General features: G+C 45.6%; 1 protein-coding gene across 1 annotated transcript in view; it reads right to left on the bottom strand.

The window, feature by feature from the left end:
* Positions 1 to 930: 930 nt before the first annotated feature.
* The window catches only part of HEMK1 (HemK methyltransferase 1, mitochondrial release factors N(5)-glutamine), a 97,938-nt gene continuing 81,396 nt past the window's right edge, over positions 931 to 17,472 (bottom strand). The window contains exon 14 of the mRNA XM_077822349.1: positions 931 to 1,385. The gene's annotated coding sequence lies outside the window, so the exon portion shown is untranslated. The remainder of the gene's footprint in view (positions 1,386 to 17,472) is intronic.

Genomic DNA, 17,472 nt, shown 5'->3' with positions numbered 1-17,472 from the left:
ACCACAGCTGCCAACTCCTTTAGCACTCTCGGAGGCAATGCATCCAGCCCCATGGACTTGTGCACGTCCAGCTTTTCTAAATAGTCTCGAACCACCTCTTTCTCCACAGAGGGCTGGCCACCTACTCCCCATGCTGTGTTGCCCAGCGCAGCAGTCTGGGAGCTGACCTTGTTTGTGAAGACAGAGGCAAAAAAAGCATTGAGTACATTAGCTTTTTGCACATCCTCTGTCACTAGGTTGCCTCCCTCATTCAGTAAGGGGCCCACACTTTCCTTGGCTTTCTTCTTGTTGCCAACATACCTGAAGAAACCCTTCTTGTTACTCTTATATAACACCAGCATCGATCCAGTATGTATGTTTCATTAAAAATGATGCAGCCATTTGTCCAATGTAACTGCTTGGTTTTGCTCTGTGCTAGAACATAGGGTTATAAGGTTAAGAACATTTTACATCCTCACAGTACAGCTAGCAGTGCATCCCCACTCGGTACTTTGAAAATCTATCCTTAGAATGCAAAAAAAAAAAAATAATTTTTTTTTTACCCCAACAAATATTGCTGAGTCCATGACATTGGCCAATAAGAGCCACCACTAGGAGTTTTCTAACTATTCAAATAGACAGGCAAGCTCACCTATGGTTAGGGGACACTTCCTTTCAATAAAGCCAATGGCAATCTTATGGATGTTTTTGTCCATGTCATATCAGCTATTTAATTAAGGGCAAACGTTAAGTAAATGAAAAATGCACTTGTTTTTCCTCCTGGCCCAAAATCAAAAGGCAGGAAATTCCCAGGGAAGAACAACCTTAGCTTGCTCCCCTTTACCTATATACAGCACTAGACTGGGTAAACATGTGAGAAGGGTCTGCATACTATCTTTATTCTGTACTTAGAATCAACAAAGTGAATTGAGGACAGGGTAGCAGTGAGTGAACAACAGATTCTGAGCTTTAACCTTAAATATCCTGGCTTGAATGCAGCCATGCAAAATTGCATCTTAAGGGGCCTTTGCCAAACGGTGGCAGATTTCAAAGTGCAATGGGCCTGAACCATGGAGTTCAGATTCAGATTTTCCAAAGTGTTCGGATTCAGGGCTCCTCGTCCAGGGGGACTGGACAGGGAACCAGTATTCACTGATACACAGGAATCTATGCAGAGATGGGAAAGGAAAGTACGAAACAAACTACACTCCAGCTTAATGGGGGTTTGGTCCAGCCTTAGTAATTTTAAAGTTTGCCTGAGAGTGGCCTGGACCCTTCAACTGCATTTTACTGTAAAGCAGTACATGTACTGTAACAAATTCCAGCTTCCCAGAACTTCAGGGTCGTCACTGTTACACTGTGGCCATTCGGAACTTCGGAAGGACAGAACTCTTGTCCACAGGGCCCTGTCATTTGAGTTAAGAAAGAATCTCCTTTAGCTGTTAGCAGTACAGGGACTACATACAAGCAACTGAACAATTCTGATTCTATCCAGCAGAGAGCTGTGGTACACACACGTGCACTGCAGTACATTACAACACATTCTTCTAACAAAAGCTCTATTGAAAGAATGATACGTGAAACAAACTGATGAAAGCAAGGAAAGGAACAATGACATGCACAGTTTCTTAGTGGAAAGGAGTGTGCGGGATGGGTGGTGTGGGTTAGAGCAGTGGTTCTCAATCTTTCCAGATTACTGTACCCCTTTCAGGAGTCTGATTTGCCTGGTGTATTCCCCAAGTTTCATCTCCCTTAAAAACTACTTGCTTACATAATCAGGCATAAAAATACAAGTGTCACAGCATGCTATTACTGAAAAATTGCTGATTTTCCATTTTTACCATATAATAATAAAATAAATCAATTGGAATATAAATATTGTACTTACATTTCAGTGTACAGTATATAGAGCAGTATAAACAAGTCATTGTCTGTATGAAATTTTAGTTTGTATTGACTTCACTAGTGCTTTTTATGTAGTCTGTTGTAAAACTAGACAAATATCTAGATGAGTTGATGTAGCCACTGGAAGACCTCTGCATACCCCCAGGGGTATGGGTACCCCTGTTTGAGAACCACTGGATGTTTGGAAATACAAAGCAGTGGTTCTCAACCTTTTTGGGCTTAGAACCCATTTGTCAATGTTTATGGCCTGTCACGACTCAGTAAATAGTCTGGGGGTGGAGGCCCTGGGGTGGTTTCAGCAGGTCCTGTCGCCCGAGTGGGTTGGGCACTCACCCCACAGTGGCAGCTCCTGTGCCGTGGGGCCGGCTGGGCTTGGCTCTCCACTCCAAGCATTGCAACCTCCAGGGTTGCAGCACTGCTCAGGATTGGCCCCACTCTCAGACTGGATCAGATTTGTCTGAGTGGAGTTTTGACCTGGCTCACGGGGTTGCAGTGCGATTCACTCAAATTTGGCCTACACAGACTCCTGTCATCATGACAGCTGGGCTAAACCTCAGTGGCACTGGGACCCCATAGGTTGCAGGGCCTGGAGTTGGGAGGCGAGCCCAGCCAGCCCTGTGGGACAGGAGTCACAGGAGCTGCCACGCCACCCTTTGAAACATTCTAGCAACCCAATTTTGGGTCCCGACCTACAGGTTAAGAAACCCGACATTAGAGCTTGCCAGGACTACTGACTTTATTGTGGGGGAAGGTGAATTGAAAACTGACTCACATAACTTGGGCCAGGGAGAGTAACACAGAAATGATCTATTATTCCTAGAAACTAGGGGCAGCTGCCATCCTTCTGCCAAGGTACACTCCAGTCCAGAACCTGTTAACTGCAGATTCCTTCCCCTGCTCCACCTTCCATTGTCAGGGCAACACTCCCCGGCGTTGACGTCAAAACTGCCTTTTGTTCGCTTGAACAGTCTTTCCCTTCTGCTGACTTGTCGGGCTGAGGCACAGAGACAGCTGTGTAGCAAACTCTAATTTGTATTTCCAAACACACCCCAGTGCTTGGGAGAAAAGTCTCCTTCCCATCCCAAGAATTTCAAGATTTCCAAATGAAAATTCAAAGTGTCTCTCCACCTGAATAAATGCTCTTCCACCGCTCCTTGCATCATTAATCATCTCCTTATGACCCCTTTCTGAATTCTTGCCCTGTATCTTATCTAGTGTTCATTTGTCTTGAATTATTTAGATGGCAAGATCAAGGGCAGGAACGGCCTCTCTTTCCTGGCGTGTGACATACAGCATAGACCTATTGCTATGTCAGGGATACTAGGAGAGAAAAAACCCTGCCTGCCTGCAGAAACAATGTTGCATTTGGGGATGGATCTCCACATGTGCCAGTGTAACTCTCAGTGATGCTGGAGAAGTGGGGGAGGGAGGAGATTAGGTGGTACTATGACACCTTTCCAACTCCTTCAACCTGGTGCAGCCAGGGGCCAAACTGGTTTAAGAGACTAAACTCAGCAGGACTGCTGTGCCACACAGGATCACAGCTGGGCACATTGTGCTTCACTCTTTCCCCTTTTGCTGTTCCCATACTCACCACCCCTGGAATGTTTCTTATTTTAGGGGAAACAGGGGTATGGGCTGGGCTGGCTATGTCAACTCGGGATAGCCTCAGTTTCTGCTTTAACTACGGCACTTGGGAGGGGGCCCAGTATCTGGCCCTTTAAGTTTAGGTTAGTGCAGGCAGAATAAGGCTGTAGACCAGGGGTAGGCAAGCTATGGCACGTGTGCCAAAGGTGGCACGTGAGCTGATGTCCAGTGGCACTCACACTGCCTGGGTCCTGGCCACTGGTCCGGGGAGCTCTGCATTTTAATTTAATTTTAAAGGAAGCTTCTTAAACATTTTAAAAGCCTTATTTACTTTATATACAACAATAGTTTAGTTATATATTATAGACTTATAGAAAGAGACCTTCTAAAAATGTTAAAATGTATTACTGGTGCGTGAAACCTTAAATTAGAGTAAATAAATGAAGACTCAGCACACCTCTTCTGAAACGTTGCTGACCCTTGCTGTAGACAGACATTACAAGCTGGAATCAAACCATCCATTGCAACTTCTAACTTTTGCCTTTAAATGCCCAAGGCTCAAAAAGGAATCAGAATAAAGTGCAATGACAGCGTCACATATGCATGTAGGGACTGACAGGATAACTAGCTGTTGAGAGCTCTCCCAGTTTGAGACGCCTACAGTCGCTGGCTGTTGGAATTAGAATCTGCCTACATTTTGAATTCCTGGCTTTTACAGCAATGCCCTGGGCACTTGCTATAGGGAATTCCCTCCCTTGCTGATGCTCCACTCTCAGGTGTACCACAATGATTCTTCTATTCTTGAAGTGGGACACAAGGCTCTGGGTTCCATTCTCCAAATATAGGAGTATATAAGACAGAAGTTGGGGGTGTCTTTACCCTTCTTAGGAATCTGAAATTAATATATGGCTTCATAGAGAATGACTCCCAAGGGCAGGGCTACTTTTGTTTGAACACTTCTGTGACAGCCCTGCTTACTTTGTAAAACCATAACTGGATGGAATGCAGGACAATTATCTCCATACTGAGACATGGGGTCATCACCACTGGCTAGTGGAGTTTTTGAGCTATTAGCAGTTACCAAGTCAGAGGAGAACACACTCCTGCTGGATGGCAAATAGCCCTTTCCTCTATCATCTCTGCTGCCAGAGTGGCAGAACACTATAACCTCACCCTAGGCCAAAGTCTACTCTGATTCCCAGTAACATGTAATCTGAAAGTTAGAATAGGACTGCCAGTACTTAAACTCACAGCTTGGTCACCACACTTAAATAGAGAAAGCTGAACTTCCTGGAAAACTAAACCAGGTCACTACTTATTACCTGGGTAGTGTGAGGAAATCTTTACTCAAGAACTTACTCTTCTGAGGCTGGGAAAAAAAAAAAAGTACTCAATGAAGACTCTGAATATAATGCTACTGCCTGCTCATGTTCTTCAGCCAACATACAAGCAAACTCACAAAAGAAGCAGCTGGGCATGTTGTTCATTCTCCAGCTCTTTCCTTAAGATCCTTCCAGTGTTCTCAGATAAGTACTGAATGTACTCCCTCCTGCTCTGTTAAGTTAGACTTTAACACATCAGAAAGGATGTTCCATTTTGCCAACTCTCTTATAATGAATTCTGAGACAGGAAGAACTGAACTACCCTGAGCCCTGGCTTCATGATGCAAAATTTACAAGAACACCTGGGGTGTGTCTATAGTGACAATGGTTGGGAAATCTCCCGCTACAGCCTATGCTATGATAGCAATAGTGGGAGTGCTATGCAGACAGGGCTTAGGAGATTTTATCATGTTTCATATATTCCAAGGCAAGGAGGGATGATTGTGCTCATCTAGTCTGACGTTCTGTATCGCACAGGCCGTAGAACTTCCCCACAATAACTCCTAGAGCAGACTTTTTAGAAAACTATCCAGTCTTGTTTTAAAAATTGACAGTGATGAAGAATCCACCATGAACCTTGGTAAATTATTCCAATGGTTAATTGCTCTAATTGCTAAAAACATGTGCCTTATTTCCAGCCTGAATTTGCCAGGCTTCTCAAAGCAAGTCTGGATAACATGATGGCAAAAACACCAGGGGCCTGCCTGTACTAGTGTTCCCACTGGTGGGAGATTCCATAAAACTGCCAGTGTAAACAATGTGTGTAGGCCCCACCCAGGTTCTTCCTGCAACACAAAGCCATCACACAGCCATGCCTACATTCTTTTCTCTGGTTTCAGAGACTAACCAATTTATTTGAGCATAAGCTTTCGTGAGCTACAGCTCACTTCATCCGATGAAGTGAGCTGTAGCTCACAAAAGCTTATGCTCAAATAAATTCTTTTCTCTGTAATCATAAGGGCTTGAAATATCTTTTTATATATATATATATATATATATAATAAAAATGAAAGCTGAGATTCTCACCTAATCACATGAGTCCAGGAGCTGGGGCTTTAAGAAAAATACCAAAGAGCGACAGCAACTCCAACAGACACTGCACCACTCACTGCTACAGAGTGATGCTCTGTGTCAATGCTAGGTACTTGCAGATGCTGTGTCAACAGAGGTAGCGGTGTAGGAAGGCACTCTTTACTGACCATCCATACAAGCCATTATTACCTGCTGAGAGGTGTGCGTGTGTCTGGCAAGAGCCTGGCTCAGTTTGCATGCCTGAGCCCCTGATATCACACCAAATGCAGTCCCTTGTGGAACCTGACCTTCTTTCTCCAGTTCCACTCATCATGCTATATCCAGATTATGCAGGATGATGACTCTGTTAATAAACTTCCTGTCCTAAAGTGTGTGCCTTTGTGTGCATTATAATTTTGGGGTGTGTACAGGGCTATTTCCGAGTAAAAAGAATAGGAGAAAATTTTCAGCTAGCTCCTGTTAGTTCCCATAGGCCGACCAACAATCTTTACTGCCTTCCACAACGTGCGATCAATGAACGGGTCTGTTGTGTACTGGCTCCCGGGGGACTGGTTCTCCACTTAAAATCAATGGGGACAAATAGGAGGATTTTAGTGGAGCCTGTTGGAATTTCCATTCTGGTTTAAAGCCCCAGCTGCCTTTACATCTCTGTCTCTGTTGTGCTTGCACTGGGGTATCTGGCTACAGAGATGTAAGAAAGCAGCACTCCTGTGAGAGGATGTGAGTCAAGGAACCTGCACTGTTTCAGGGGGAAGTGTGACTCAGTGCATGTAGTGCTAGTCTTGTTCTCCAAGGCCTTGCGGGAGGTGATAAGATTGTGTAATCCCCAAGACAGCTCACTGAACATCTTAATTCTGCTGATTCTCCCAGGGGAGGGGTGCCTCTACTGAGTACTGTATGTTAGCTGATTTCTTAGAATAAACGACCACAGCTCCTGGTGAGCTCATCAAGTGGGAGTCAGGATGCTGGGCTGCCTGCCATGCTGCCAGACGAACAAGGAGCAGCAGAAACATTGAATTTATCAAGAGCTCTGCAACTATTTGGCAGAAGCCTCTTGTTTAGTCTACTTGCTCCTTCTCGGTTGCACAGGGGACACAAGTGCAAAGGCCATAGTGAAAAGCAGTCAGAAGGGGGGTTAAGGGGAGAGAGCAGAGAGACTGCTGAAGGGTGGGAGAGAAAGGGAAAAGAGAGGGAACAAGAGACTATTCAAGGGGGTGAGGCATGAAAGGGATGAGAAGGAAAGACAGGGAGTAAGGGACATCCAGAGTGGCTGGGAGAGATGGGAGAGCAGGGAGACGAGGGGAACTGGGTCGGGGGGAGAGAGATGGGAAGCACTGAAGGGGTTGGTGGAAGAAGAAAACATTAGAGGGAGCAAGAGAAACTTTGGAGGGAAGCAGGGAGGGGATGAGGAGAGCCCAAAAGAGCAGGAGGGGAATGAGCGAAACTGAGGGTTTTGGAGGGTGGAGGGAAAATAGAAGAAATTGTCTGCTGAGGACAGGCAGAGAAAGAGCAGGAAGGGAGCAGGCAGCTGCCTGAGGGAGGACCCCTCTTCATTCTCAGCACAGCCCTAAAGCCAGGGATTTCTAGGTGTTGGGTTTCTAGGGTATTTACTATTTCATGCCTGTTCACCACAAAGTTGGGCACTGGGGGAATCTCACGTGGTATTATTAGCTCCAGCAAGATTCCCCACCTGGTCCAGAGCCAGTTCTCTGGGCTTGTGCTGCATTTGTGTAGCACCTACCACAGCAGGGTCCTGGCCCATGACTGGGGCTCCTGGGTGCTACAGTATTACTAATCTTACTACTACTAACTGCTGCAGGAAGCTTTCAGACATCTTCACAAGCTCAAAACTGGCAGACCATGTTTCCATCATTAAAAACAAAACAACAACCAACCAACCATCTCCCCCCACAAACTATTCTCCTCTGGGCCAAGACCAGGCCTGGAAAATTCCTGCCCCAAAGGAATCTGTGCAATGTCTGAGCGATTTGAAAAGAGAGATTGGTTGTGAAAATTGTCAAGTGCTCACTGCCCCTGAACACAGTAATATTCCTGTGCTGGTGAGAATGCAAGTATGTTTCTGCTGTTTCTCAGCAGGTCCCCCAAACCTGTCACGAGCACTTTTATAAAGGCACCTTTTATTCTCTCTTTCCCAGTTTATCTGTCTTAAAACCCACAGGAAAACCCATGATACAGTGGGAGGTGGGAAAATCCAGGCCTTGCTGCATGGAAAGTTAGCTTTTAATAGGTATATTTTCTAGAGAGGTCTTCCCAGAGAGCATGGCTTTGCTATAGATTTTCAAAGAGGGGTGTGCACAAGTGGTCTTTAGCTCAAGCTGTAGAAGGCTTGTGATTTTTGGAACTGGAGGGCTGAGTTCTAGTCCCACTTGCCCTGGAGTTCTGAGTGCTTGTGATATGCCGCTGAGCAGCTGTAGCAAAGACCGATGCCTGCAGATTTGCTACAATATTTATGCTTTGAGGTGGGAGGAGATGAATCTTCAGTTTCTGTGCTCTTTAGAAACCCACTCTAACTCTACATTGCGAGGTGGTGTTGATACTAAACTGGCTGGCTCCCTGGAGCCCTGGGTTCCAGTCCTGTTTCTGCCACTAGGCTGCTATATCACCTCAAGCAAATAGCTTCTCTGCTTTGGGCATGTCTTAGGGCTGTGGGGAGCAAATCTCCAAGCCTGAGGAGACAGGCTCAAGGTATTATGCTACAAATAGCAGCAGTGGATAGTTAACTGGAGTGACGGCTCAGGCTAACCACTGGTGCTCAGACCCACCTGTCCCCCTGGGTCTGAGGTCAGGTGGCTAGTCAGTGCTGTGATGGCCACACTGCTATTTTTAGCTCTTGTCTGTCTGCTTGGCTCCCAGCTGCAGAGTAGACATACCCCAACTGCCTTGTTTCCCCTCCCATCATTTCTCTTTCTTGCCTATTTGGAATGTAAGAGCTTTGGGCACAGTATGTGTCTATGTGCCCCAGTCTCTGTAGGGTACTCTAGGTGCTCCTCTAATATCAGTCATAATAAAAGCTCTCTGCTTGATATTTCTAAGATTCATTTCAAGGCAGTATGAAAGAGGCTCTTCTGGACTAGCGTTATGGGGCCATGCCTTCTATGAAAGAGAATACTGTAGCAGTGTTTTAGTCTCAGCAGGGAGCAACTGATTCCAGAGTTTCTATTAACAAAAAAACAAAAAAAGTTGATTTTAATCCACATACCCAACCACCCCTGAAAAATGAGAAATGACAACTCATTCAAAATTCTCTAGGCATTTCAGTTGGTTGGAATTCTTTGCTCGGCTTTGTGAACAGTGTCACTGGTTTAGCGGTGTGGTGAGTGTGTGTGTGCATGTTAAGCTCTCGCTAACTGGTAGAAGGGCAAGCAGAGGTCAGAGACTGTTACTCAGCAATAAGGAGCAGCAACATGTTGTTACCATAGGCAACATGTGAGATCACAGACCTGCAGGGAAATCCTAGTTAGTATGCTACTTTGGACAGGCACTGTCATGCTGCCCCCTACCTTCCCCTCCCCTTCCCATGGTGATGGCATCTGGATGAAGCTGCCTCTGGAGCGGAGTGTAGGGATGGGTGGATTTTTCTGAGTTAGCTGTTTTCTATGAGTTTGACTCAGCTGCCAGCACCTCTTCACCACACAGGATGTCTCAGCTCATCTTGCACTGCTCTGGTTTTCCCTTTGCAGCAACGTTTATAGGAACGCATCAAGTGGAAGTGTGCTTATTTTTCTGGTTAGTGTTTTTTCAAGCTGCTGCCTGGCCTGAGCCGATTCCAGGAATCGAGGCAGCCGAAGAGAGAAACTTGAAAGGCTCCTCAACACCACAGTCAGTGCTGTGTCAGGGTCCCAACGAAGCGCATCAAGAGCAAGAATTCACACAGACCCAGAGGAAGCTGCACGTAACAGGAGGGCTGAGCCATACAGTCAAAGAACAAACAGAGCCTGAGACGAAGCCCGGTCTGACATGGCACCTTCTCCGCTGCTCAGTGGAACCCAAGTATGGCAGCAACAGCAGACGTTTGAGGCTGTCAGCATCGTAATGCAAATGCCACCGGCTGGGCCATACACACATCCCCAGAGCACAGGGAAGGGCAAAAAGTTTGCTATTGCCCCAGCCCGCAGAGCCTGCTCTCTGGTAATGGGCCATACAGAGGGCAGAAGGAGAAAGGGGTATCCATGCAACTGGTTCTCTGTGTTCTGGGGAAGGGCTTCCAGAGCACAGAGAATGTTTGTTTGGTGCAGCTTTACACCATCAGGTTTGGGGACTGCTGAAAGTAAAGCCTTAACTTGAATGTCTGCAAGTTCCCATGTTGACAGTGTGTGGGGGGGGGGGGAGGGAGGGGAGGGGTGACGAAGTATTAAGCATATAAAATTAAACCAGAGTGGGTTTTCTCCCTCTTGAACACGGACCTTCCCATCAACTAATCCCGGAGTGAATGATATGGCAATACCTCCTAGGCTCTTCTTCTGCAGACCAAGGAAGGCAGCAATGAGAGTATTCACAGATGGTCCCTCATTCTACACCACAGCTAACCAAGCCAGGGTATCTGCCATAGTTTGCCCCAGAGCAATTTCCAGCCCATCAGTCCCCCAGCTGGCCTGAATGCCCCAGCTTAGATGTCTGGAAAGCCACACACTTCAGCAGGGCTCTCTCTGTCTTTCCTGTTCTTGGCTCTCCTTAACCTTCCATCGAAGACTAGCCTTCCCAAGAGAAGACAATTTTTTGTCTTTAGTCTGTCTCGGGGTTTTGTACTGCCCATCCATCACCGCAGTATCTGAGTGCCAGATTCTCCTGTCCATCAGGACTTGTTGCAGACTCGCTACCTTAGGAAAAATGTCCTCATACCCCAACTACTAGACCTGTTCCTGCCAGACTCTATTCCAGGAACTAAGGAATCTATTGCTCTAGCTTTAACTTCCTCACTGATCACTCATTTTAAAGCTTTCTCTGCCACCACTCTGTATTGAAGTTAAAAAGAGCATAGCACATCAGGGACAGAGTGTGAGACTGGACTGCAGATCCCTCACATGGCTGCTCAATTAGAGCACTGGGCTAGCCTGAAGAGAGAGCTCTTCTATCCCTGACTCTGAACTGAGCAGCCTCGCAGGGAGCACCTCCCAAGTGGCATAGTAATAATTTGTATTTCTATAGTTCTTTCCCTCTGAGGACCTTCCAGACATTAATAAAGCCTCACTGTCCCCCCTGCAAGGTAGTTCTGTATCATTATGCCCATTTTACAAATGGGGAAACTGAAGCAACAGGTGATGCTATGATTTGCCCAAGGTCACACAACAAGTCTGTGGCACAGTCAGGAAAAAAACCCAGGCCACATGACTCCCCAAACCATCCACCTATCTATGGGCCAAATTCAGACCTGATAGAAGTGATTATAACTTCATTTGATTCAATGGAGTTTGCAGTCAGTCACTCACACCAGGTCTGGATATGGCCCTAATAGCCTGGTATGAAGTAGCATTAATATCTTTTGTGTCCTCAAGTAGCATTAACATTTGAATACCCTCCTCTCCAGTATCCCCAGGGCATAGTCACAATGGAACTGTCTGTTACAAGACGAGTCCACCTCCTGGGGTAGTCACATTCGAATGGCCCCTTGCTCCACCTGTTCTGGGTTGCAAGGCAAGGTCTCTCTTCAAACACAGACTCTGTGGAATAGTTGGCTGATAGATCATGTGGACTGGCTGAATAGCTGATGTTACTTCAATTTGCTAAACAAAGAAAAAAATTGGCCCTGGTGGAACTCTACTGAACTTGCTGGAATTACACCAGAGATGAATTGGGTACATGATGTTACATTATAGTCTGAATATGCTAATTGCTCCCAAATTCCAGGCTTATGGGAGAGAGCCCTGTACATTTTTTGAGGACCCTGTGAACAACTATGTGGTCTCTTTTGATGCAGAGTTTTATACGTGCACTAGTGAGGCAGAAGGATTCAGAGTTGCTCGTTTTTTCTGTGCAAGCAGTTCCTGACAGCAGAGAATGCTCAGATCTCAGTTACTTCCAGGAACAATGAGCTAAACTCAGCTGCTCTTCCCAGCACCAGCTGAGGAGGCGGCAGGCAATGGAACACTGTGTTGTTCTTGGAAGGCAGAGGAAAATAAGGCGTTGGCAGGGCTGTATGAGCACTCCTTCCTTGCCAGCTCTGCAACTCCTTGCTCTAAAGCTGGGCTCGTTCCTTTTATCAAATAACTTCCTGGACATTGTAAGAAGCTCACAAGCAGAAAGAGGCTGAATTCATCAAACCACCAAAGATCAGATCACTGGGTGAGTGATCATTCCCTCCGTTTCCCCACCACCACCGCACGGCCTGTTCAGTTATAGTGTGACCTACTGTATTTTTTAAACTTTTCCCAGAAATAAATACAGAACCCTCCAACATCACCCAGCTTATGGAAGCTATTTTGGACTATTTTATCAACATGCAATACAAATTCCAAAAGCTGACTGGAAATTGGGCTCATTCCCAGCAGAGCTGTCCATGGAGGGAGTTTACAATAACCCTTACCCGGTAGTCTCCAGTGAAAACTTCTATAGAAAGGGACGTCTCCATTTTTAAAGGCAATAATCTGGTTCATAGGTGAAGTATGCTGAGAGTGACAAGGAGCAAGTGACTGCCCACGGTGCCACTCAGAGCAGAGACAAATAGCAGCGCTCAGCATACGAATGGGAGAGACACAAAGGGAAAATAAAAATCAGATTGAGTCTACTTTACTCTTCCGGGAGCTAGCTATGAAACTCAGGAGGGGTGGTAATGAGCCAAGACAAAAGGGAGCTCTGTTGGAGAGGCTAGTGTCTGGGCAGCTTGCCAGGATGAGGCATTACACAACCTTTCACCTTAAAGCCCTGGTTCAACCCCAACCTTGGCTAGCAGTGACTGCAAGTCATTATTGTCTGAAAGTTATTAGCCAAGGTGAACTGAGTGGGTGGGTCTCAACGGGGTTCCTAGTAGACCAGTGTCCTTCTTGAGAGTTTCAGCAGAGAGGCCAATGATTGAATGGTCTGTAGAGCACATCAGCCCTACAGGTGACCACCTGGTGAGGGCCAAGACAACTTTCTACTGAGAAAGATGTACAAGCAGCTTCCATTGCTGTTCCCTATGATGCAGAGTAACTGGTCAGTTGGCAAGTGAGAAGACTTCAGGTTCCAGGGCTATTGGTCCATCACAAGTGCTAGCCACATAAAATATTTCCTTAGCTCCAACGGAGCAGGATGTAAATGAGTCTGGTCATGAGGCTTCTGCAAAGTTCTCTGCACTGCCAGATCTGTCTCTCAGGTTTCACAGCTTGAGGGGAATATATTTTTATTACCTTTAGCTGGCTTCAGCATTGCTCTGTTGCAAAAAGGAGGACAGGACCTCCATCAGAGTGAGCAATGCAAAGTCGTCAGCAAACCACTGGGCTGGTTTGCATGTAAATAAGCATTTTCAACTCACCCAAGTTATGATTTCAGAGTTCTCAGACACCAAACGCGACCCAAAAGGTTTAATTGCCCTGCTGCTCCTTAGAGAGTTCTATTCCCCATTGACCTGAGGCATTATTCAGTATTGCCATCTTAACACTGGAATCAGGAACCGAAGAAGCTAGGCTTTTTGCAGCCACTCGGATCGCCATTGGACCAAATACGCACCTGGTGTAAATGCTGAGGTATATCAGGTGAGGATCTGGCCCATTAGCTTTAATTAGAGATGGGCCCAAGCAACAAAATTTAAATTTGGGCAAGGATCTCAAGCACCCCCATAACCCGGGATCTAGGGTTTTGATTTGGACTCATGTCTATATTTAGTATACTGTACTGTAACTGAAGCACTAAAAATAGATTAGTTTCCGAGCATTTAATCAAGGACCTATTCCTAGAATCACGGAGAGCTGAAATTAAGGCAACGGAATTCATGGTAATCAGCCTGATGGAAAGAGAAGGAACCTCACATCAGTTTAAACTGCAAACACCCATTCTGGTCAGCTAAACATATTTCAGTTTGAGCCAGATGTAGCTGCACCAGGGCCCAAAGATCTAGAATTGCATGAAACACTTGTGAGCTATCAGAAAGTAAACTCAGGAGGCTGCAGTTAATGCACAAGGAATTACTGAGCGTGGTCTAATTCCAAGAGGACTAACTGTACTTGGCAAACTTTCAATCAGTTTGAAGAACACTGATCCCCCCAGGCTCAGAGGCTGTGGTCACTTTGTCCCATAACTCCTTCCAGGTTTACTGGAACACTCCATGGACGGATTGTACTGTAAACTGGCAGGCACAGCATGTCCTTTGAATGTTATGTCATGGTAGTCAGCCATATTTTTGTGTATTTATAGCTAACACTCAGGCTTTCCCATCTGAGTGGGTCTCCTGAAATCCCAGGCCCTCTAGGTAATGATGCAGTTTCGATGCATGGATCTTCATTTTCTTTCCTAAACCTCTAGGTAACTATGAGCCACCAGCTCATGCCAAGGCCCCCAGGCCTCACTGAACACTGATAAAAGCATAGTGAGAAACCAGTTTGGCTCATCTGTGTGCTAGCATTGTTAACATAGATGTTAATTTGCTAAGAATGTGTTGAGTGTTTAGTCTTGATGAAATGCTTGTAGGATGCAGCATGTATTGATCTCACTTGGTATGGTTATGGTTGGACCATGGTATGAAGTTATATGGAGTGTTTGCTTTGTAAACCTCTGTAATCGTGTAACTCACCAAACAGGAAAGAAGTGTTAATTAATGTAAAGCATTGGTCCTGCACACAAGAAGGCCAACTGAAACCCCATAAGTCATAGCGAAACATCAAAGGACACTGGCAGTGAAGATCGCCCTCCCACGCCCCGCACACCCATGAAGAGGAGGCAGGCACCAATACTTGGTGCATCCATGTGAGCTCTGGGGGAAGGGAATAAAAGTCCCTGACCAGTCGGAACTGTACCACTGTGGAATTTGGAGAAGGCAATATTTCTAAGCATAAGCAAGGGATCCCAAAGCTGCTCAGCTTGGGTTAGCCATAAGGAACATATGGAGTTTGCATATTACAGCAGCTTCTATTGCCTTTTGAAACCTAAGACTGTAACTCATTTGTATGGGTATATATGTTTACCTGCTTTAACCTTGTAATTAACTCTCAATTTTTTTTCCTAGTTAACAAATCTTTAGTTGGTTTATTAGAGGATTAGCTACAGGTGCTGTCTTTGGGGAGAGATCTAAGGTACAACTGACCTGGGGTAAGTGACTGGGAGTAACCTGAATATTGTTATGATTTTTGGTATAAGAGACCATCTATCACAAAGGCAAGCTTGCGTAGGTGTCTAGATAGACCCGAGTGCCCAAAGGGACTGTCTGTGACTCCATGTTAATGGCTGTTGTAGTGCTTGAGGAGTTCATACTTGATACTTGGTTGATGAAATCTAAATATAGAACACACAACCATCTGGGATCTGTGCCCTGTTCCTTAACAGTCTGTGCTAAGCTTGGCACTCATGGTCATAAGCCACTCTAGTTAGCTTGACAGTAACGTTATTGTAATGTTTTTTCTAGCCCAATGGTGACTGTGTTCAGTGTTGGATAAAGTGATGTTTGTGAACATGTACAGAGCAAAGTTCTCTCCTGAGACTTGAGATCATGCCATGGCATTAACTATAGCTGTATGGACACTGTGGGTCAGACTGGAGCTCAGGCTCTGAAGCCCAGGGTGGGGGGTGGCATCCCTCACCATAGGCTTCAGAACCCAAGCTCCGCCTGAGCCACAATTTAAAAGCATTGTCTACACAGCTATTTTTAGCGCAAGCCTCAGTCTGTCGATCTAGACGTGGAGGCTCATGGTCACTGGCTGTGTAGACATACCCAGTGGGTACTCAGCACTTCTGAAAACTTAGTTGGGGGTAAAAATTTCCAAAGCACCGAACTGACTCAGGAGCTTATATCCCACTGAAAGGCTCCTAAGTCAGTTGGGCTCTTGGTGAATTTTACTCTAGGAGCCTAACTTTAAGCCTCTCTTTTTGAAAATCATGGCCAACTACCCCACATGATTCTCTGCAGCCTTCTCTCCCTCAACTTGTTACTCAGCCTCTTTAGAATGAGATGAAAGTTTCTCCTACACTGATACTATGGTGATGAGAACATATAAAAACCTAGATATACCGATTGGTATCAGCTGGGAGACTGTGCCAGCCACCTCTCTCTTTGCTTTGCACTGGATTCTCTGTTCTACCCCGTAACACAGGCAGCCCTCGAATTCTCTCCTCCATTGGGAACGTGACCCATTCTTAGCACTGCTCACAATCAAGGTGCCAAGGCTCTTTTTTAAACCTCCCACCTATGCAGGTATGAATCCAGTTGACTCAGATCACCATAAAAGACACTCAGCAAGAACGAGCACCAGGAGAGGTGTCTGTCTCAGCTGCTGCCAAGCTCTGTGCGTGCTTCACTGTTTGCTTTATGCAGCAGTCACAAAAAGCCTCAGTCTGTGCATATATGATTAGATATTTTACATCTTTCCCGCCTCTTTAATTTACGATGAAACACAACGAGACTTTCATGTAACAGAGCAGGGAGGGGGAGGACTGTGCTTACAGACCACATTTAGCGCAAGATCATTCCGTGTAAACACAGTGCTTGTGCTTCAGAGGGCTCCATGCAAAAAGCAAGAGTTCTGAAACAGCACACGCTTAACCCATTGGTCTGGAGCTATAAGCCCTTGCTTCTCTCCTCTCAGGAGCTACACTCAGCATGTTTCCAGGAGCACCCTGACCAGGTACTTTTCCTCCCAGAAGCTGCACCCAGAACCCATTCAGTTCCTGTTCTTCTCCAAACAGGATGGGTCATTTCAGAATAAATCACTTAATGCAAACACATTTGGAAAAAAAACTATTAAGCAGAAGAGAAATAGAGAGAAAAACTTAAAAACCTTAGTGATAAATTTAGCTCTGTCTTCCTTAACCAGCTTCAATTTAAATGTAAACCCTTGGAGATTTATACAGTACATGGTGCTGTAGCGTGCAGTCAAAGACTTATTAGCACAAATTTAGGATGGCTGCATTATTCACAAACATCAAAGCCACAAGAGAATGAGTTATGCAAATCATCCCAAATGAATGCTGAGACAACCTTTATCCCACTCTACTACGTTGTGTGCATATACCACATTTTACAAATGAGCTAGTTTAGAAATATTTGAGAGAGGTATTTTTGTTAAGACTGTTTTTTAACTCCCTCTGCATGTAAAGCTAAGGGGCTTTAATACCCCATGGGCAACTGTAGAGGGCTTGGAGGTAGAGGAAAAGGATAATTTTAGAAACCTGTAAAAATACCATTGGTGTGCGTATGTTGGTGGTGGTCTCACTGTATTTGTACTTGTACAGCTCCCTGGCATGAACAATAGCTGGAGAACGTAGGATTCTCCGGATGGCATGTGCTGGCAGAGAGTGGTCAACTGACCATTATGAATGTCCTGGAAAATTACGATGAAATGCCCAATCCTTCTTACTTCACTCATCAGCTTTACAGTCTGCTGCCTATCAGGGAGGCTGGATGAGTCTGGTTGATAGGTAATGAGTCACAGAGCACCACTCACTT

This window comes from Eretmochelys imbricata, chromosome 7 (genome assembly GCF_965152235.1).
Source record: "Eretmochelys imbricata isolate rEreImb1 chromosome 7, rEreImb1.hap1, whole genome shotgun sequence".
In the NCBI taxonomy this organism is placed as follows: domain Eukaryota; kingdom Metazoa; phylum Chordata; order Testudines; family Cheloniidae; genus Eretmochelys; species Eretmochelys imbricata.
The sequence above is the reverse complement of the archived record's forward strand: the minus strand, read 5'-3'. Positions and strand labels throughout refer to the sequence as shown.